At 35.4% G+C, this 22,753-nt stretch overlaps 1 protein-coding gene across 1 annotated transcript in view; it reads right to left on the bottom strand.

Annotated features, from left to right (window-relative positions):
• Window positions 1–16,735, bottom strand: part of stat6 (signal transducer and activator of transcription 6, interleukin-4 induced) — a 43,136-nt gene extending 26,401 nt beyond the window's left edge. The window contains 1 exon segment of the mRNA XM_030139454.1: window positions 16,423–16,735. The gene's annotated coding sequence lies outside the window, so the exon portion shown is untranslated.
• Window positions 16,736–22,753: the final 6,018 nt, after the last annotated feature.

Consider the following 22,753-nt stretch of genomic DNA (forward strand, 5'->3'; position numbering starts at 1 on the left):
ACAGCCCACCTCAAACATGCTGAGCATAAACTACACATACAGAGGAGCACAGATCGAAGCTCCTATTCTCACATACGCAAACCAGATGGTGGAGGCCAAATGAGCTCATTATCCACTGTGAAGTTTTGTCTTCATTGCAAACTTGCACCCTGTACGCAGCCATTGTTGTGGTTGGCGGTGAGGCCCTGCTATTGCCCTCTGGCTTCGACAGGTGGTCCAATGCATTTGATCTAATTGGATGTTGGAAACTTCCCACCTCCCAGCACTTTGGAAGTAGCTTGGAAAATGAATGAATGAATGATCTTTTTTTTTTTCAGATCAAATTATAAAATTACATAATGCAGCCAGCCCTTATAACACTTGTGTTTATATGACAATGTGAAGAAATAAACCTAAAGACAAATGAAAAAAATATAAATATAAGGAATAAGATCATATGTTTTGTTTTGTTTTTTTAATCTCTACAAAGTCAGGTTTTCATGAATTCAGAAAACTGGATTTCAGCTTGAAAAGGGTTTAGAATTCAATTAGATTAATAATAAAGAGGAGGATTTTCTCATGAAGCAAAACTGCATCCATCGCTTTATCACCAACAGCCAAAGCTTTAAGACAAATGTTGTGGAGAAACAAATAATATTTGCCTGTGAGATGTAGTGGAGTTGAAGTATAAAGGTGTAAAAAATGGAAATGCACAAGTGAAATACAAATTAATCCCATTTGTGCATATGTGCAGAACAGACTAACAGTGCTAAATCTTTACAGGTGGCCTGTAAACCAAGCCTTGTAAATTGAGCAACATTTTAAAACTGATGGAAAGAGGTGTTATGTAATACCATGAACTCAAGTAGTTCTCAGCCTAATATTGTTGCTTGGTACTTCAGTGAGTGTGAAGTGCTTCGGGGGGGGAAAAATGACTGTGCTGCTGACTAAATGAACGGCTTAACTGCAAGATTTTTTTGTCAGAAAATCATCTAGTTTTGACATGGTAATAGGAAATGAGTCTGAGTTCTTGTCTTGTGACAGTAAATGGAGTTGGCGTCTGCTAACAGTCGTGTCTGGTCAATGATAGTGTGAATATGACCGGATGTTGAGAGTGACTAAAGCTTTTACACTCCTCACGTCAGTAAACAACCATTTTGCTATTAGGTGAAAATAGAATGGACTCATTGCAGTTTTATTCTCCTACACTTTTGACTGTTTGATGGATGAATGTATCTCTGAACATATGTGGTACAAGTTGGAGATAGAAACTCAAGCTAGAACTGTAAACTGCAGGATGGGAGGCAAACGTGTTTACCCCATGAATCAGCCTTCTTTCATGTAGTTTGTTTAGACTGGCTTATCGTGGTTTAAGTTTCATTTATGTCATAACCTCTGCCTTATGATCTACTTTTGTCCTGATAATCTACTGTAGAGCTACATTCTAATGATAAATATTTAGAAATACTGTAGATTTGGATGGCCTTTCAACTCAAACGTACAGTACAGATGGTATTTCAGGTGTATTCCAGGGGCTTTTTACAGTCATTTCAGTTTTATTCAACCCTTTCTGCTGTATACTGCTGTCTGCTCTACCCACTGTTCACACCTACTGGACATGTTGTTTGTTTGGCCACATTGTGTTGAACATTCCCATCTCTTTGGCTGACTACCAAGCTGTAGGGCTTTGATCTCATTTCAGCCTTTGGAAAAGGAGACCAAAAAAAAGGAAAAGGAGATCACTGCCTCCGCAAAAAGCTCCACAGTAAATCAGTTATCGTTCATACCCAAACCCGTTTCCACCGCCTATAATTCACATCCTGAACAACAAGCCACTGCATGTGCTCAACTTTAAATTCATCCCTGTGGGCGTCAGTAGTTTTGAATAGTCTGGCATGGCTGATTTTAGATTTCTGAGAGAGCGAACATCCTTGAACACAACATTACCTTAATTTCTAAACAAACAATAAATGTATAATCATCAGTTCAAGGCATTTGATCACTTCAACTCTTCATCAGTGGTTTTAGTGGGAGTTTCATTTTTGTTGTTGTGCTTGATTTTCCTTTCCCAGGCTTTTTCTTAAATTGCAGGATTCCCACTCTTTCCCTGAAATTATTTTCAAGGACTTTTCCAGGACATTTTTAGCCGCTACAAAGACAAGTTATCACGTCATACACTAATCCAGGGGTCACCAACCCTGATCCTCAAGAGCTACTATCCTGCAAGCCTAATAATGACCATCAGGTGTGCTGGAGGAGGGAAACACCTAAAACATGCAGAATAGTACCTCTAGAGCAGTGTTTCCCAACCAGTGTGCCGCGGCACATTAGTGTGCCGTAAAAAATCATCAGGTGTGCTGTGGAAGATGATCCAATTTGACCTGACTGGTACTGTAAGAACAGCGTGATAAAGATCCATATGACTGTACGCACTAATGATCCACTCAACCACAACAGTCTCCTGTTTGCCTTTGCAAAAATAAAAATAAAAGTGAAAGTGAACCAGCCCCGATGTGGTGCGTTCTGCTGATAAAGCCCCCCCTCACTAGTGACGCTTGGATTAGCGAGTAACCCACACACCCCAGGTATCAGGTTGAGGCAGGAGGGATATGCCTCCCATAATATTACACATCGGACTTCAATCCGGGGGTTCGTCTGAGGGGTCGCTGACGAATCGCTCTCAGCTTTCTTGTTCCAAACACTCCGTGACAATGTGCCCTGATGTGCCCTGCCCCCCGAAAAAAAGAGAGAGAATCAGAGCTGTTGAGGAATATCTGTGTGTCTTTCTTCAATTCCTGCAAGAATATGAGCTTTGTGTTCAACTAAACAGGTCCAGGTTTCACACCGAGTAAGTACATTGAGACTAGATGTGTATAATATTTCAGTAAATACACTTTTTGTGACATTTTTGTTTGGTGGTGTGCCTTGTGATTTTTCTAAAGAAAATATGTGCCATGGCTCAAAAAAGGTTGGGAAACACTGCTCTAGAGGACCAGGGTTGGTGATCCCTGCACTAATCCATTCCCCCTCATTCTTTGAAAGTGTTCTTTTCTACAGTTGTAACTAGCAGTGTTAGAAAATATTGGTTCTGCAATCTATCATTTCATTTCACAATACTGTATCGATATTAAAAAGTACTGTATCAGTATTTTTAGGTATTTATTCAAATACAGATATGGCGGACGTTCATTTTTGTTTTTTGTTTTTTTTATTGTTTATATGTTCTTTATTATTAACACTGTTTTATTAAATAATACCTATTTGAAGCATCCTAAAAGCACTTTTTACTGTCTGAGAGGGGCAGATGTTTGTTCCTTTGTTGGGATTGCACAAAAAAATAATATTATATTAGTTATGAACTAATAGAATATGAACATTTGAGCAGAATCTTAATCTGTAATGTCTGTAAAACATAATTTAAGTTTTAACACAGGAACATTTTGTGATATAGCATTAGATCATGTTGTGATCAAATAAAAATGTGTTTAGTATTTGTGCATATTTTTGGTGTAATTCAATTCTTCCAGGAAATAATCTTTTTAAAAAAAGAAACAAACAAAAAATTGCTTTTTTAACAGTATCATGATATATCATGATATATCTTACTGTGATCCTAGTATTGTGAATTATATCGTATCACCACATTCTTGCCAATACACACTCCTAGTTGTAACTTGCATTTACCCAGACTGTTTCTATGTTTATTACTCAGACGTTTGATGTACAGTCTATGGCTATAATTTATCTATGAAAAATAATTACGACAAGTGTATCATAGAATAATGCAAACACACCCTCAGATTACAGCGTAGCACTTCATTAGTATGACAAACTGGAGTTCCAGTGTTCAACTGGACAATTCCCAACTCAACTTTCTCTTCTCTCTTACTTTCTCTTCTGCACTTCGTCTAAAAATAATTATATATTTTCAATAAATCACTGAAAAACAATTTCCTTTGTTTCATCTCAGTTTAGGCACACAAGGTCACAAGGCAGGGGGAGGATAAATAATTTTCCAGGTTAACTTAACCGTTTTCAGGACATTTGAGCTTTTTTTTTTCCATTTTCCTTATGTTTTCCAAGACTGGAAAATTGGTCAATCATTTTCCAGGTTTTCCAGAACACATGGGAAGCCTGAATTGGTACTCAGTTTGCACCAAAATGAAACCTTAATTTTGTGGTTTTACGTACTCAAAAATATTGAATATATCTTATGTTTACTGATTTCTTCACAGTTGCATACCTTTTTTTAAACTAACAGTATTTACAGTACATATTAAATGAATAATATTTCCACTGTGATTTGTCCTTGGCCCATCAAATAATTACTAAAGTCACTTTGTTATGCATTATGTAAGATGTATGTTGTAACTAAACCTAAGGCAATGTTCTACTATAAAAATAAAGCTAGTCTTGTCACAGGGAATAAGGACCTGGAAGGAGACTCGATGGTGTAACAGAAAAAGGCTCTTTTTTGAGCAAAAACACAAACACAGGCAGTGTGGCGAGACACGCAAGTCCAACAATATAATTACAGTGAAGTAGTTGCTGACTATGACAAAGGAAAATACAAAATAAGAGTCTTGGTGAGTACCTGGTCGAGCGGTAACAAGGCCACAGGATGGCACAGACAAACCGTGTTGAAGTCATGAGAAACAAACTGACAAAGAGTCCAGGGGAGCGTGAACTTCAATAGGGTGTGGTGACTGAAGACAGGTGTGTGATGCAGATGAACAGCAGGTGAGTGGAATGAGGAGTGACGAGAAAGGTGAATGAGTGGACGTGACAAGTCTTATGATATGATAATTTAATTGTCTGATATGATTTGATCATTTAATTGTCTGATATGATGTGATGTGATATGATATGATATGATATGATATGATATGATATGATATGATATGATAACTGTCTGATATGATTTGATAATATAATTGTCTGATATGATTTGATAATTTAATTGTCTGATATATGATATGATATAATATGATATAACTGTCTGATATGATTTGATAATTTAATTGTATGATATGATATGATATGATATGATATGATATGATATGATATGATATGATAACTGTCTGATATGATTTGATAATATAATTGTCTGATATGATTTGATAATTTAATTGTCTGATATGATTTGATAAAATAATTGATATGACTTGATAATATAACTGTCTGATATGATTTGATAATATAACTGTCTAATATGATTTGATAATATAATTGTCTGATATGATTTGATAATTTAATTGTCTGATATGATATGATATGATATGATATGATATGATATGATATGATATGATATGATATAACTGTCTGATATGATTTGATAATATAATTGTCTGATATGATTTGATAATTTAATTGTCTGATATATGATATGATATAATATGATATAACTGTCTGATATGATTTGATAATTTAATTGTATGATATGATATGATATGATATGATATGATATGATATGATATGATATGATATGATAACTGTCTGATATGATTTGATAATATAATTGTCTGATATGATTTGATAATTTAATTGTCTGATATATGATATGATATGATATGATATAACTGTCTGATATGATTTGATAATTTAATTGTATGATATATGATATGATATGATATGATATGATATGATATGATATGATAACTGTCTGATATGATTTGATAATATAATTGTCTGATATGATTTGATAATATAACTGTCTGATATGATTTGATAATATAACTGTCTAATATGATTTGATAATATAATTGTCTGATATGATTTGATAATTTAATTGTCTGATATGATGTGATATGATATGACATGACATGACATGACATGATATGATATGATATAACTGTCTGATATGATTTGATAATTTAATTGTCTGATATGATGTGATATGATATGATATGATATGATATAATATGATATGACATGACATGATATGATTTGATAATATAATTGTCTGATATGATTTGATAATTTAATTGTCTGATATGATATGATATGATATGATAACTGTCTGATATGATTTGATAATTTAATTGTATGATATGATATGATATGATATGATATGATATGATTTGATATGATAACTGTCTGATATGATTTGATAATTTAATTGTCTGATACGATTTGATAATATAACTAATATGACTTGATAATTTAATTGTCTGATATGATTTGATCATTTAATTGTCTGATATGATGTGATGTGATATGATATGATATATGATAACTGTCTGATATGATTTGATAATATAATTGTCTGATATGATTTGATAATTTAATTGTCTGATATATGATATGATATGATATGATATGATATGATATGATATGATATAACTGTCTGATATGATTTGATAATTTAATTGTATGATATGATATGATATGATATGATATGATAACTGTCTGATATGATTTGATAATATAACTGTCATATCAGTACTTGGACTCTTGTATGTTTTGTCTGTCTTGTGTGTCACTTCCTGTTTTATTTTGTTAATCCTCCTCTTGTGTCATGTCTGGTGTCTTTGCTTCCTCTCCCTGATTGTTTCACCTGTGTTGATTACCTGTCTCCGCCCTGATTTGTTCCACCTGTGTCTCATTGTCTTCCCTCCCTTCTGTGTATATAAGCCCTGTGTTTTCCCCTGTCCTGTGCCAGTTCGTATTCCTTCCTTGTGTTGTGATTACCTACCAGCGATTCCCTGAACCTGTTCGTCTGCCTGTCTGTTCGTTCCTGACCCGGTTTGTTCCTCGTTTTCTGAGCCTGCCTGATCCCCATTTGTACCTCTGCCTGATTCTGCTACACTGGTTTTCGACTTTCTGCCTGGACTCACGGTTTGTGCTTTTGCTTTTCCCCCATGTACCGTTGCCTGTTTTTTTGGATCTCCTGTGTATGACCTGGTCTGTCCCCTGACATTTCTCTGCTTGTTTTTAGTCGGGTTCCCCTCGTGTGCTCCCGACCCGGGCAGAGAGCTCCCCTTACTGGATTCGGACGTCGTGACGAATTCACGCTGTCTAACCTGCGAGGATTCTCTAAAGAAACCTTTTTGTGAACTGTTAATTCTGTCCGTGTTTAATAAACACTCATTAACTTTATTCCCATCTGTTGGTTGTGCATTTGGGTCCAAGTCTTGTGTCTCTGGTTCTAACAATAACTGTCTAATATGATTTGATAATATAATTGTCTGATATGATTTGATAATTTAATTGTCTGATATGATGTGATATGATATGACATGACATGATATGATAATGATAACTGTCTGATATGATTTGATAATATAATTGTCTGATATGATTTGATAATTTAATTGTATGATATGATATGATAACTGTCTGATATGATTTGATAATTTAATTGTCTGATATGATGTGATATGATATAATATGATATGACATGATATGATAATGATAACTGTCTGATATGATTTGATAATATAATTGTCTGATATGATTTGATAATTTAATTGTATGATATATGATAACTGTCTGATATGATTTGATAATTTAATTGTATGATATATGATTTGATAAGATAACTGTCTGATATGATTTGATAATTTAATTGTCTGATACGATTTGATAATATAACTAATATGACTTGATAATATAACTGTCTGATATGATTTGATTAGCCTCTAAATGCGTTTATTTAACCATACTTGTTGTATACATATTATACAGCCTGGACAAAAAAAAGTCTCGACCTGGACTTATCTAAGCAAATAAGAAAAGATCCTTCCAGTGGATAAATAGATTTCAGTTCCAAGTTCTTTAATCCTTTCACCGATGCAGTGAGTAGCTTCTCATTTCTAAAACAATCAAACATAGAGAGCATGGTCATGGATAGAGAGGTCATGTGGTCTGATGAGTCCAGATTAACCCTGTTCTAGAGCAATGGGTCCATCAGGGTGAGAAAAGAGGTAAATGACATGATTACCCATCATGCCTTTTTCCTACAGTACAAGCCTCTGGGGGCAGTGTCATGATCTGGGGTTGATTCAGATGGTCAGGTCTACGTTTGAGGTCAGCTGACTGTAGGAAAATACTGAATGAAACCATTTTTTGATTAATCAGTTGATACAGACATATTCCAAATTGACAAAGCCTGGATTCTTCAGGCTCAGATTGTTAAACAGTGGTTCAGGGAGCATGAGATGTCATCTTCACATCACCAGAGTCCAGACCTGAACCCCATGGAGAATCTTTAGTATGAGCTGGAGAAGACACAGTGGTCCAGGTCCAAACACAGTGGATATTTATATTCTTGTTACATATAATTTATAAACTTGGACTTATTGACAAAATGATGTTGAAACATTTAAGCATTGATTTGTATTTGTAAGATGTCTTTGTGTCATACATTAGATTGTATGCACATTTTTACTGTTTTATTGTGTTCACAGTTCTATGGATATAGTATCTCATCTTGTATTTAAACCTCTAACATGACCATGCCATGACAATAAATGCATTTTAATAGTTTTAAAATAATTACACCTTGAATTCTAAATGCATATATGTCCCAGTCCAAAGACTACCTATCACCTGTTAGTGATATTTTGACTAAGTGGACTTTTTTGAGTCCAGGATGCACTCATTCTCAAATTCTACTCAGGGTTCCTTCAGGTTTCTACAAGTTACATGTAAGACTTTTTAAGATGTTTTTAAGACTACTTAGAACAGAATTTAATGCCCATTGCACAGCCTATTTCACAGCCATATTGGCAAAAATTTGTGACTCCTAGAACTTAAGAAAATGTTTTTATTTACTCCAGTGCCTTGGTTCCTACTGTTCTGAGTCTTCTCACTGAGAGCTGCAAAGTTAGCCATGATTGTTTCCTAATTTCAATATAAGTTGGAACGGGTGGAACTGAGTAGACTAATGTTACTTTCTTTGCATCTTGGACATTTAACAGACACATTTATGGCAAGATAACTTAAGACCTACCATATCAAATTTAATACCTTTTAAAGACTTGTTTAAGGTATTAAATGCAAATTTGTAAATTCAAGACTTTTGAGATTTTCTAAGACCCCGTAGGAACCCTGTCTATTATTTTTAAGTGAATGGACATAAAGTTGACCTGTGTGTCTTAACTAAGTATTATGTCTTTGTCTTGCCCACTGTAAAGTCTAATGGCACATCTTCACATTCAGGGGCCACCAGTTTTTAAAGGCTAACTCTAAGTTCTGCCCCTTATCGCCGCCTCACATCTGGAGGGGCCGATAACACAGGCCTTCCCCTCCACACTGGCAGCATTATAAGAGCGCAGGGCTGGTGTGAACAACTGTACGTAACTTCTTTAAATTTGTGTCTTTCTGTGAAGTTGACAACAGAGACATGGCAGGAAACAAGGGAAGGGCAATGACAGACCTGACAAATATGCCCGGTCAGATTCACCATGGAGCCAAAAGGTCCCATGTATCCTGTTGTGTAACAGTCTTACACTGTTAAGCTACTGTCTTTGTTTCCTCAGGACTGTGTCGGTTCTGTGATTAATATCCGGGCTTCTGTATGTTTCCTTTGACATGTTGGGACCATATTAATAATAAATCCTATCCTGTCAATTTTTAATCTTTAATCCATGAACTCAATTCAATCAAGCAACTAAACATACTTAACACTCCACTTTTACAAGTGCTGATTTGTACATGTTTGGATTTCTTGATTATAAGCCAGGGCTTGTTCTGTTTTCAGTGGCTCAGTTATGAACAGACGTCTCCTGGGAGGGGAGTTAACAAAACGTCAGTCCAAAAATTCTGTGAGAAAATCCTTTAGAACTCTCCCAGAAGGCTCATAATTTAGCCTAAAAGGGAATCCTGCTGAAGGAATGACTGACAAAAATTCTTAGTACAAGTTAGAACAAGCAAGGGACACAAAGCATAATTTCAACAAGGAGGCCAAGACAAAGAAAGAAACAGAATACTCTGATAATGAGTTCAGAAAAAACAATACAATCAGCCGAATTATAATCTCTATTAAGACTAAAACTAATACCAATACTATGTTATGTAATACACAAATATGGAAATGTTACAAGCCATACTTTAAAAACTGGCTCCACGTGTTTGGAAACACGGGCCTAGGTGTGAAGTTGTATTAATTTGTTGGTAGTTGTTGTAGTTATGTGCTGGCCATGCTGGTAATTTTAGTGTTTGAAGAGAAAATCCCCCATTGGTCATTCATTCACTCATTCATTCAGTGTCTTTTTTTCATGTAGTTTTTCACCTTGTGAGTGAATAGCTTTTATCTTTACAATCATCTAGTCTTACATTTAAGAAGAAATTGATACAAAAACATCCGTAATTCTATGAACTGGAGCAAATGTTTGTACTAAGAACCTTTGTGAATTACAGACATATCATTTCATCAAAACAAGAGCCTCCCTTCACACTAACACCCTCTCTTTCCCATGTTTCTTAATGCTCTGCAAAGTTATATAGAAAAAACTATTTCTAAAACTTATATACAAACATTCTCTGCTTTTTATAGCTGCTCATTTAAGATAGTTTAACACTGTGTGTGTAAAGGCAATAGCAATTTTTTGTATCTATGTTTTTGCTATTTTCTGAAATTAACTGATAATCAAGATCATGATCTTATTAATCTATGACAGTTACAAACCTCTGCTTCTCCTATTAATTGTACATGAATGCACAACTTTGAGAAATTTCAGTACAGTTTACATGAGTAAGAAACTGACCCAGTATCTTACTCAATATCTGATCTGTGCAATCAGGTGAAGTCATACATAAAAAAAAAAAATCACTGTAATCTGAAAATCTTTCCTCTCCTGTGGTAATCGCATTTGCAAAGTCACAAGTCAGACTGTGGTATTTTCACTGGAAGGAACTCTGGTGTTCTTCCACATTTTCACGTACTGATGTGGTTTCACTTTGTGTCTGAGCTTTTATTAATTACGTCTGTGCTAAATGAACCTGGTGTTTTTATGATAATCGCACCAAACCACTGTCATTTGGTATCGGCAAAATAACAAGAAAGCATGACTGACTGACTGATTGTCATGTAGTAGTTAGCATGTCCACCTCACAACAAGAATACCCCAAATTATTTGGTTCTTACCAAGATTAAAAAAAAACACTTAGATTTAGAAGTGTTAGATAATTTTGTTTTAAGAGTTAATTTCTTATACTAAGTGTTCATACATCTGTAGACGTGATTATTTCTAGATTTAACAATCTTAATTCAAGAAATCTTGTCAAGTGAAATGATCTTGCTGCATGGACAGATATTTCACTTGTTTTGAGTACCTTTTTCCTCAGATAGTATTAGTATAGTATATAGTATTAGTGTTTCTATCTTGTTTTTAGACACCTCTTTGTTGCAGTGAAGGTTCTGGGTTCAACTCTCAGTTGGACCCGACCCTTTCTGTTTTCAATCACGATGTCTATTTTGTCATTAAATATGGTATTTCTACTTTCAAACATTAGACTGCAACTTCAAGTACCAAAAGTGTGTTTAGAATAAAGAGCTCTGTTATGCCAAAGACACCAATAGAGATATGATCTGAATCTATTCACACTGATGGGTCAAGGGATTATGTGACCACTAGAGAGAATACTGAGTCACTCTGATGGTCTCCCATGGTGAGGAAAACTAATACCACAGGGCCTTTGACTAAAGCATCAGACAGTAAGCAGATAGGATGAGAACCACTAAGAAACAACTTTCAGAGTCAAATAATGGGACGTGATGAAAACTAAAAGCACTGTTGTTGTTTTCACCACTGAACACAGCTGTAAATGACAGGAATGGAGTTTGATGATGAAATGGCAGCGCTTCTTCTACATGAGTGAGTTTGATTATGAGGCTAATGAAGGTACAAAGTTATTATGTCTTGTTATTATCTTTGCTCAGTTGCTGTTTGTTGATTCTCGGTTCAGACTAAAGTGTGACAGTTCTGACCCTGTTTGGCCGATTCCAAACAGATCTTTAGTGCAGCTACTGACGGACTGACGAACCGAACAGAAAACACAGGTGATCAGTGGTTTTACTCTGGCTGTTTTCAGTCTAAAAACAGAGCTAAGCTAACAGAGCTATGATGTAAACTATGGGCTAATCCAGCAAGTGAAGATTTTAAGACACAGTGATATTTTGACCAACTATCTATGAGTTTTTGTTTGAAGAAGAAAATGTGATGATGCCATAATTTATAATATCAGTACCACATAAAACCTTTTTAAACCTGCTGCCCAGATTGGCTAAGGTAATAATAAAATATTATGTCAAATATGTGAAACCACTGGTATAATCCTGCAACTGTGCAGAGAAATAGACATTATTCCAGCAGAGTCTAATTACAATGTCTCCTAATTCAGCACCATAACCAGGACTCCATTAAAACCAGACACATCGATCAAGGAGCATAAGTAGCATCAAAAAACAGCTTTAAACTGAGAGCTTTAAAAGCACCATGAGTAAAAAGTACAACATGACTAGAAATGCAGAGCTTTTATTGTGAACAATTTGATTTCAGTTACACTATTTGGTAGGAATCAAGTAAAGTGGATGGATTAGTCATCACTTTGAAACATACAGTCATTAATTATTTTAAGAACAATATAAAACCTTGAAGGAGGTTTATTTTGCATGTTTTATGCTGTGACTCACTGTCACTAAATCCAAAATATTACCAGACAAACCATAACTTTAAATCACAGCCTTCTGCCATTACACAATTATACAGACAAAATGAAAACGAATAATTATGCAGTTAGTTAGTGCTATTGGGATATATTTTTACATCATAATGCGTATTGCAATATACATATTTATTTTGCTTTCAGTACTAATAACACAAAAAAAAGTTTAATTTAAAAGCCAATGTTACTCATGTATTACACTATATCATAATAGTTGTGAAGCTATAAAAGCATGATTAGTGTAATATTGTACTGTTTGGAACCTGTTTATTATGTTCTGACCATAAATCAGAGTTTAAAACCACAAATAACCATCTGTTATGTCATATTCATCGTGCTGAATAAGAACTCAGACTATGGCTCAGGCTCATCAAGACAGCAAAAATGAATAAAATCAGCACAAAATTAGTAAAAATGTGTGTACATGTGTGCATGTGTTATATATACTTTTGTACTTCATGTTGTTTTGTTGTCTTGTTTCATATTTAATGAATAATTTAAAGCTAAAAATGGACCAAAATCAGCCTTTAATTAGTACATGTTTTCACATACATTGTGATAGTTATTATCATCAATTGACATGTAAATGTTTATAATAACTTTTTTGTGACATGCAATAACAAGTGGTGCCAGGCACAACAAACCCCACCCCTCACATGTATTGCAGGTTATTTTGGCATCCAACTGATCCAACTGATGTCATCATGTCTATATATGTGCTGATGTCAGCATATCAACTGCCTCTATATATGTGCCAAGTTTGAAGTAAACTGAAACAAAATCTTATGTTTTTATAGACATGTGAAATTTCAGCCATTAAAAGTAAATGGAAAAAGGATTTTAAAAATTAATTTTAAAAAATTGTACTTTGACCCACTTTTCCCAAAATGTAATGACATCTATTCTGGGTCACTGGCAATGTATGAACCCAATTTGGTATGAATTCAACCAATAGTTTTGCTGCTAGAGTGTTAACAAACAAACAAACCGAACCAAACAGAATACCCCTTGACTCCCCTTCGGGGGGCAGAGTAATAAACTGAATGCCAAAGTAAGAAAAAGAAAAATGATCACCGTGATCCTTTGGATATGAAGTTTTACTTTCCATTCTTCTAAGGGTTCTGTGTAGTACACAGAACACCCAAACACTCATGATACTCAATGTCATATTTTATTTGAAAAAAGAAATATGACATAAAGACCCTTTAATGACAAAATCCATATCATGTTACAACTCTAAAGGAGCAGCAGTGCAGAGCACAGCAAAAACAAGTAAATTAGAAACAATGTTCTTCACTATTTTTTGTTTATCTGGCTTCACTACAGGCTTTATTTTTGATGTAAAATAGCCTACTTGAACTGAATAATATGATTTCCATTAAATTGAAAGAGAAAGAGAGATACTTCCTCTTTCTGTTTCACCCTGATTGTGTAGGAGGTAGTGACACAGACAGTGAATGGATCTGTGGGACTGCTGAGTAACACAGAACCAGCTGTGGCTGCTCAAAATGACCTATTATCGCCAACACAGCAGGCACAGTCCAAGCACAGGGCCTACATCATTTTCATGGCACCATACATCTGCCGGCTGTCTTTCTGTGATGTTTACTGAGGCAAGGAGCCCATAGATTTACAATCTAGACTGCTTGTATGAGTTCTGTTCTGGTGATAACCAACACCAGGTGTTCTGACTGAGGCCTCTCCTAATTCCATTCACCATGTGAACACCTTTTCATTGTCAAAAACTGCCTCTGGTGGATGGATTCAAAGGGACAGTAAACATATTTGTGGGATGTTTTCTTAATATCATTCACTCTGATTGGCTGCCACAGTGTGTGATGAGTTCACTGTAGCCTCAAACAACACATTATTTCATTATCATTTAGTTCAGGGGTGTCATACTCATTTTAGTTCACGGCCACATTCAGCCCAATATGATCTGAAGTGGAAGAGTAAAATAATATCAGTGAAAAAAGTACAATTACATTATGAAAATGTTAACATATACAAAGTTTCCTTAACAATGTGAAAAACAGGAAAAACCATGAACAACCTGAAATGTCTTAAGAAAAACAATTAGGGCTGCATCGATACTGATACCAGTATCGGTCCGATATTTGAGATTAAAAAAAAAAAAAAAAAAAAAAAAAACGACAGTGACAAAAGTAACGCTGACTGTAAGTAACGCTAAAGGCATAGATGGATACAGATAGAGCATATTGTCCATCCTCTGCGTACACTCCGTGCATAATTCTGTGCGTTTTCCAGGAGCCTGCGGATGCGTACCCAGAGCTGTATAAAGATCATCATATTATCTTATATATAAGGCTCTGTGCGTACCCAGATGGAGCAGCAGTACCACCAGGAACCGTGGAGGTAGCGGATCTTTTCAAAGAGCGACTGTGTGAGTTAGTGAAAAACTACTGACATATTTATGACAACTACCCACATCAATATCAACATTAGCATCCACATTAGTATTACCTCCTCCTTCGTCTCCATGTTTGCTATTATTGACTTTCTTCTTCTTCTCCAAAAACTTTACTCTTCTTTGTGGTTCTTTGTGGTTCTTTGCGGTTAATTAAGAGCAGCGCCCTCTGGTGGATTGATTGAGAAACGCTCATTCCAACACATTAAATGTCAGTAGCAGCACTTTGTTCCCGTCAGACTAATGACAATGCCAAAAAAGCACATTTACAAAAGTAACTAAGAACTGGAATGGTATTATTAAGTACTCATGTCGGTACTCTGTATTGGCAAGTAATCCATTGTAAGTATTTGTACTTGCACTCGGTCTGGAAAAAAGTGGTGCATCTCTAACAACAATTGCAATTTTAACAATATTATCTCTCAGTTTATCATTTACACACATGTATTACAACTTTGGGATCACAGTGGATCTGTAAATACACAAAACATTTAGTAACAGGTAGAATATTGGTAAAATTGCATTTACGTGTCTTAAGACATTTCAGGTTGTTGATATTTGTTTAGGTTGTTCACAATTTTTTGTGAAAGGATAGTTTTTAAATGTAAACATTTTCATATAATTGAACTTTTTTTGCACTAAAACAAAGACAAAAATAGGAATTGTCATTATGTATAGGTTAAATGTATTGACCTGCTTCAGATCATATTGGTGTGTATGTGGAACCTGAACTAAAATCATTTTGACACCCTCGACTGTTAATATCTTAAGTGTAAGTTTTGCATTTCACAAATGTATCCCACAGGCCGGATTGGACCCTTTGGCTTTGGGCCGTGGGCCTTATGTTTGACACCTGTGATTTCGTGGAACTACAGCAGATATGTAGTTTGTCATTTAGGGATCCAAACTCTCGATGTGATTGTAATATTTGTTCACTTATTACAAATATTCAGATGACTGTAAAAGAATCCAAATAGGATATCACAGCAGACCACGTCGCCAGTAGGAGGGACTAACTTCAATATAACCATGTCTGCGTTGATTACAATATCACTTTGACATATTTTGACAATTAAAAACTAACTTTGAGTCCTTTTAACCGCTGATCATTTTACTTTACACGCAACACATTGGCCTTAAAACATTTGCAGAACACTAGGGACTGTTTCAGGCCAACATACATCCTGCAACAGCCTAGTTTTGCAACCAAAACATGACAGGCAACTTCTATGAATTACGCACTAAACTGACAAGGCCTCGACGGCTGCAGACTGACACCGTCGTTTAGGAAACAGTTAAATATCTGGAAAAAGTAAACAAAACAAACAAATAACACCATCACTTACCGTCAGTTAAATGTCGAGCTCAAATCATCCAAAGCGGTTGTGGTCTGTGCGCGTCCTTCCTCCTCTTGTGTCTCATACGTCCTCTGGTGGTCCGTGGATCCTAGTGGACCTTTCCCTGCTCCATCCTTGTCCTCAGGGTTGATGTTGGACCTCAAAGCTGGACAGTCTGAGTGCTTTGGAGCCGAGGAGCAACTAACTTAGCTCGCCGAGCGGTTCAAAACTTTCACCAGAACAGAAAGTGGGTTCGGTGACTTCCCCGTTTCGCACGATGTGTGCGCGTATGTGTGCGTGTGTTAGTGCCAGCGCGGAGGGGAGTGTACTTTATTTCCTGCCCTCACGTTCAAGTTCACACATGACCGAGATGTGCAATCCAGATTAAAACAGACGCAACTCAGTGTGACGAAACAGAACCATGTACATGAAATAACTCCGATGATTATTCTATAAAAAGAATCGGAAAGAATGCGTTTTGGATGCAGTTGTGCGTTTGGCTGGTGTTCAGCTGATTTTTACAGACATCTACTCTGTTTTTTTTTATCACTGTTATGATGACATAATAGTTACATTTGAGTGTCTGAGACTAGGGAATAGTAATAATAATAACAATAATAAAAATGCAACGCCATAATCATGGATGGAATTTCCGAAATTACTTTTTAAAGTATAGTCTACAACTCAAGCAAGCTTCGTCAACTTCCACAGAAGGAGCCGTGGGCGGAGTAATGTCGAGTCATTTCACAACATGCTGTAATTTCCAGTAAAGCTCTAACGAGACACATGATACTGACTATCTGTAGATGGCAGTGCTGTGGACCAAACCCCCCCCCATATGCGCCTATACCGGGAAACCATCACGTCTTTCACCAGGATTTAAAGCGTCATGCCTTGTCGAACTGTTCTATATGACAACTCCAGCTGTTTCATGCAAGATTTCTGTCTCCAAAGTGGAGAAAAACAGTTGAAGTTTAGATTCATATATAGTCCTGTAGGGGGCAGCTGTGCCCATCTTCTGTTTCCTCCATATTTGTGCAGATCACCTCTGACTCAATCATCAATCATTAACAAAAACCCTGAGGCCACTCTCATTAGAGAATTTAATAACTCAGCATTGTAAAGAGGAGCTGATAATATTATTTATCTTGTTGTTATTGTTGTTGTTTTTTTGCTGTGTTTTGTTTTGGTTTTTTTCTTTTTTGAGTTTAATAGGTTTGTTGTATAATTTGTTGTTGTTGTTGTTGTTTGTTGTTTGTTGTTGTTTTTTTTTTGTGTGTGTGTCTGTGTGGTGCCTTCCCAGATAGCAAAAATCATTATGTCTTAAATCTGGCCCAAAACTGGCATACCATTTTGGCAAAGTTCTGGGCAGATGTATGGGCCCTAAATGGCCCAAAATAGGCAAGCCAAAATCCAACCAGAAGGAAGCCAAAATTCACCCAAAACTAATTGCGGACTTCCAAAATATAGCCATAATTGTCCCAGAAAAGCCCCTAATCCCCATAATCCATTGAAAAAGTAGCCAAAACTGACCCAAAGAGAGGCCAAAAGGAAGCCAAAATTCACCCAAAATGTGTGTTGATCATGCTTTTAAAATGAAGCGGGGTTTTCTTCTGGGTAGAAATTCCCGCTCTTTGCGCAGTGTTTTGGCTTTACAGAAATATGCCAAAACACAACCAAAACACATCCATATATGGAATAAGATGTTGCCGCGCTTTAGTCAATCTTCTGGTTTGCCATAAACATGCCATACCATCCTTATACTTGATCCCGCTCTTTGCCCAGTCTTTTGGTCAACCAGACATATGCCAGAACTCAACCATGTATTGCTGGTACCTCCATATCTATTATGGATAACATTAATCATACCACAGTTAAGCCTAAAGGTTTTCATAATGCCAAAAGAAAGCCAAAAATGCCAAATGTATGCCATAATACTGCCAAAATATTTGCTATCTGGGTTATGTCTAAGTACATGTTTATGTAAATATATAATTTAAAATGATAATTAAAAAAAAAAAAAATGTAATAACAGTGTAATAGTTATAAATGTAGTTAAAATATAGTTAAGTGTAACTGAGTTTGGATTGCACTTGTTTGCATCCTATTTTTACACAAAGTATGTACTTTTGCTTTAATTTAAGAACATTTTGATCACATTTATAAGGTGTTTTCCATAATGGGATGTTTCTTTTTTGGACGTTTTACAGAAACACTTTTGGGATAGCAAATTGTTTTTAAAGATGCATCCATTTATGACACTTTAATGATTTTTGTGTCTTTTGTTACTAATGCAGAGTTTTTCAACCTTGGGGTCAGGACCCCACGTAGGGTCACCTGGAATTCAAATGGGGTCACCTGAAATTTCTAGTAATTGATAAAAAATTAAAACTTACTAACAAAAATTTACATTATATAGCCTAAATGTTGCCTAAAATTAGTGTTTATTTGCGGCATATTATAGCAAACTATTACATGATCAAAAACAAATTAATTTTAGCAAATAAAATGTCTCTGTTTTGAATGTCTGGGGTTGCCTGAAATTTCAAATAATTTATATTAAAAAATAAATAAGTAAATAAATTTACAAATACAAATTTACATTATATAGCCTAAATGTTGCCTAAAATTAATGTTTATTTGCGACATATTATAGCAAACTATTACATGATCCAAAAAAATTTAATTTTAGCAAAAAAAAAAAAGTCTCTGTTTTGAATGTCTGAGGTCACCAGAAATTTGTGATGTTAAAATGGGGTCATGGGCCTAAAAAGGTAGGGAACCACTGTACTAATGTTAGTTAGTGACAGGACTTCATGGGACGGCTATACATTCTTTATACATTTTACATGCATATGGCATTTTGTTTACTATAATTACTTTTACATCTTATATGTAAGTTACATTATATAGACAAAATATTTGGACACACCTGAACTTATCATTCCTGCTGATATGAATTATTATCATGATAAAAAAAATATCAGTCAATCAGTCAGTTGTCAATAAATAAATATCACTGTAACCATTTTTTCATACTGAAAGGCTGATTTTTCTTCTCGAGATAAGAGTTTAGGTATATTTAAAGCAATTATGCTAATAAGACACATTTCAACATGTAAAGTAGTAAAGTTAGATAAAAACAAATTCTGAAGGGTTTCGTAAGCATAAGTGAAAATGTAAAGATTAAGTAAAAAGGTTTATTCTACTACTATTTAAGATGACAAAAAATCCTATTATGATATTTGTCATTATTAATTTTGTACCATAGGCTTCTCTCAGGAATGAGACACCTGATTTCAATGTGTCCCAATGCTTTTGTACAAATATGGATTAAAGACTACATTTCTACAGTATAAGTGGTACAAAGGGGTCTCTATACATGTTTTTCTGTGGTATTTAACTCATAAAGATCTGTGCTGTTTATGTGGTAGCTCCCAAATGATTGTTCCTCTCTATTTACCATTCTTTAAGTGATTTATCACCATTTATCACAACATTATACTCTGTGTTTTGCTTTTTTCTGGTGAAAACCATGTATTTTCCCATATTTAATTGACTGATCACATACTTTAATCATCATGCTGATATTCCATTTTAGAATTATTATATTAAAAACAGAGAAAATGGAAGGAAAATTGACATTCTCATCAAAATATATCATTAACCGAACATAAACCAAGTCTCTCCATCCACTGTCATTGATCCAACTCAATGGGTTTTACAGGTGAATCAGTGTTGTAGAAGATGACGGTGTTTCCATGTTCACTACGGAGCCTCTGAACGTCCAAATGGGTCATATCTGATGACCATGAAAAGATGAATAACTGTATTTTACACCAATTATTTACATGCATAGATAGAATTAGTGGATCACCAGGTATTAAACATTTTATATCAGGTGATGCTCTTGGTTGCTGGTGGCTGTTTGGGTCTTTAAAAAAAGAAACTGTGGTGTTTCAACACAGAGATGTAAGATTTTATGTTTGTATGAAACTACATTCCTATTTGGTAATGACTCAGTGGAGGTCTGTGATTGGGTTGATTTTACGGTATATGACTGGAACTGTGCCACTTTGAGCCCCTCCCCCCATCTTCTCTCTTGGACTATGGAGCCTTAGGTAGTGAATAACATGTTCATGTGGCTATGCTTAAAATAAAAGGAAATAGTTTGGTTTTTCCTGAAGTCTGCCATTGTGTTTTTCCAGTGGTCTGCTTAAACAGTTAAAACCAATTTTTTGTGTTAAATACAGGACAGAAACCATGGCTTTAATTTAGCAAATAAATAAAGGGTAACTCAATAAGGTTTAATGTTACTGCAAAGGCTGGTGACATCATTTACATGGATGTAAATTAATGTTTGGATGTTTCAATGGGCCTTCAGACCACTACACATCCAAACATACAGATGCATTTCTTTGTTTTTTTGTGGCCACATGAGGGCGGTATAAACCTGCATAAAATCTCCAGTCTTGAACACGGTGAAGGTGGTCTGTTTGAAATTACATCCTATCACAGAAACATGAGAATATGCAGATACTTATGAGATAAATCTGAGTGGAAAAAGTTCACTCACTTATTTGCTTCTACACATTCTGTGCTTCTGCTGCCATCGTCACTGCCATACATCTGCTTCATTTGTTCTCAGCCATCTGTTTATTCTCCAATATTCCTGTTTATTATTTATTTATTCAGCGATCACATTTTAGTCATGTGAAAAGGGGGCAGGCCACTACATTTTACCAAGACATTCCACCTGTCAAACCCAATTTCCTGGTAATTTTGACTGACACAGAAACAATGCAGCTGTGAAGCACCAGGGATTTGATCATTTCCATTTAAAGAGCTTGAGGTTTTTTTTATTTGAAAAATTTTTTTTTATGGTTTTTCTGCAAGATTGATATAGGTTGTGATTAGAAAACACTTTATTCAGCAGGTTTTTTTTCTACTCAGTTAAAAAAAACTGCCAGATATCAGAAGCCTGATGGATTCAGTCCAGGTTATAAAGATTAGACTCCTTAGTATTCTGGCCAATATTTGTGATGACAGCTACACCTTCCAGGAAAGAGCCGATATCTAATGTTAAACGACATTGATCCCATTCTCTAAAAGCAGTCTGCAGTGGTAGTGCTCTCACTCTGCAGCTCCTCCTCTGTCAAGGACAAGAGTTACAAAAAAAAAAAAAAAGAACTTTATATAAAAATATTCAACATCAGTGCAACCACTTTTAACAACCTGACTGTGGACTTGGATAACTTTATTTTTTACTCTTCATACACCTTTAATTTGCAGATGTTAAGTGTTTGTATTATTTGTGGAAGTACCACTCTGTGTGCTGGTCTGTCATCATTTTTCGGGGTCCTCTTAGGTAAAAGGTCCTTACTGCAGGCTTTTCAACATCTGGAACCAATACAGCTGTGCTGGCTATCTGTGGGACCGGGGGGCTCAGAGGTTGCAGGCTGAGGTAGGGGGGTTGAGGGTTGGGCTAGTTGCTGCTTTGGCCCTGGGGGTCCATGTGTCCCTGACTTCAAAATAGACTTGATTGCTAACAGCTGGCAGTCCTAACTCACCCTGTGTCAGAGCTCTCCTCTGATGTCAACCTTGTCAGTATCAAGGCCCGAACAACGAAGGGCCGGCAGCACAGCAAAGGTAGAGAGGTGGTTTGTGTCTGTGTGAAATGAGATTCAAAGAATGACCTTTTTTTTTTTATGAAGGTTGTTACCATAAATAAATTTCAGGTTTTAGCCAAGGCAAAGGAAAGTACTGAGGGTGAGCATGATCAGAGTAAAAAAAAAAAAAAAAAAAAAAAAAAAAAAACTATTACAATCAATACAGAGATAAGTAAATATATTAGAAAAAATGAGAAGGTTAAGAGAAGAGGTACTAAACCAGGGAAGTCTGATGAGAAGATAAAACCACAATTAACTGCTTTAGTTTATAGGACACAGAGCTGACATGATTGAGGTCTATAAGGTTGTTCACAGAATATACGATAACAGCTGAGCCTGTCATCTGCTTTAGGAATAATAGGCATGATTTAGGAGGGAACTCCTTTAAGTTACCCCACCTTAGTGTTTTTCTGAAAAGAGAAAAAAAAAAAAAACTTTATAATTTGCACTGTTACAGTGTGGCATCCTTAAGGTAACTCTATCTTTGTACAAATATGAGCTGACTTGCGAATATTTGTAAGATATACACTTATATTGTGCTTTGTTTTTGTGTTTTGATGGTCTGATGAGGAGGATTTATACCTTTTACCACAAAATGTCACTAAATTGAATAAATAATACAATTTCAGTAAAACTTTGATGAATTATCCATATGGTTAAGTAGCTAACAG

Source organism: Sphaeramia orbicularis, chromosome 7 (assembly GCF_902148855.1).
Source record: "Sphaeramia orbicularis chromosome 7, fSphaOr1.1, whole genome shotgun sequence".
Classification (NCBI taxonomy): Eukaryota; Metazoa; Chordata; class Actinopteri; order Kurtiformes; family Apogonidae; genus Sphaeramia; species Sphaeramia orbicularis.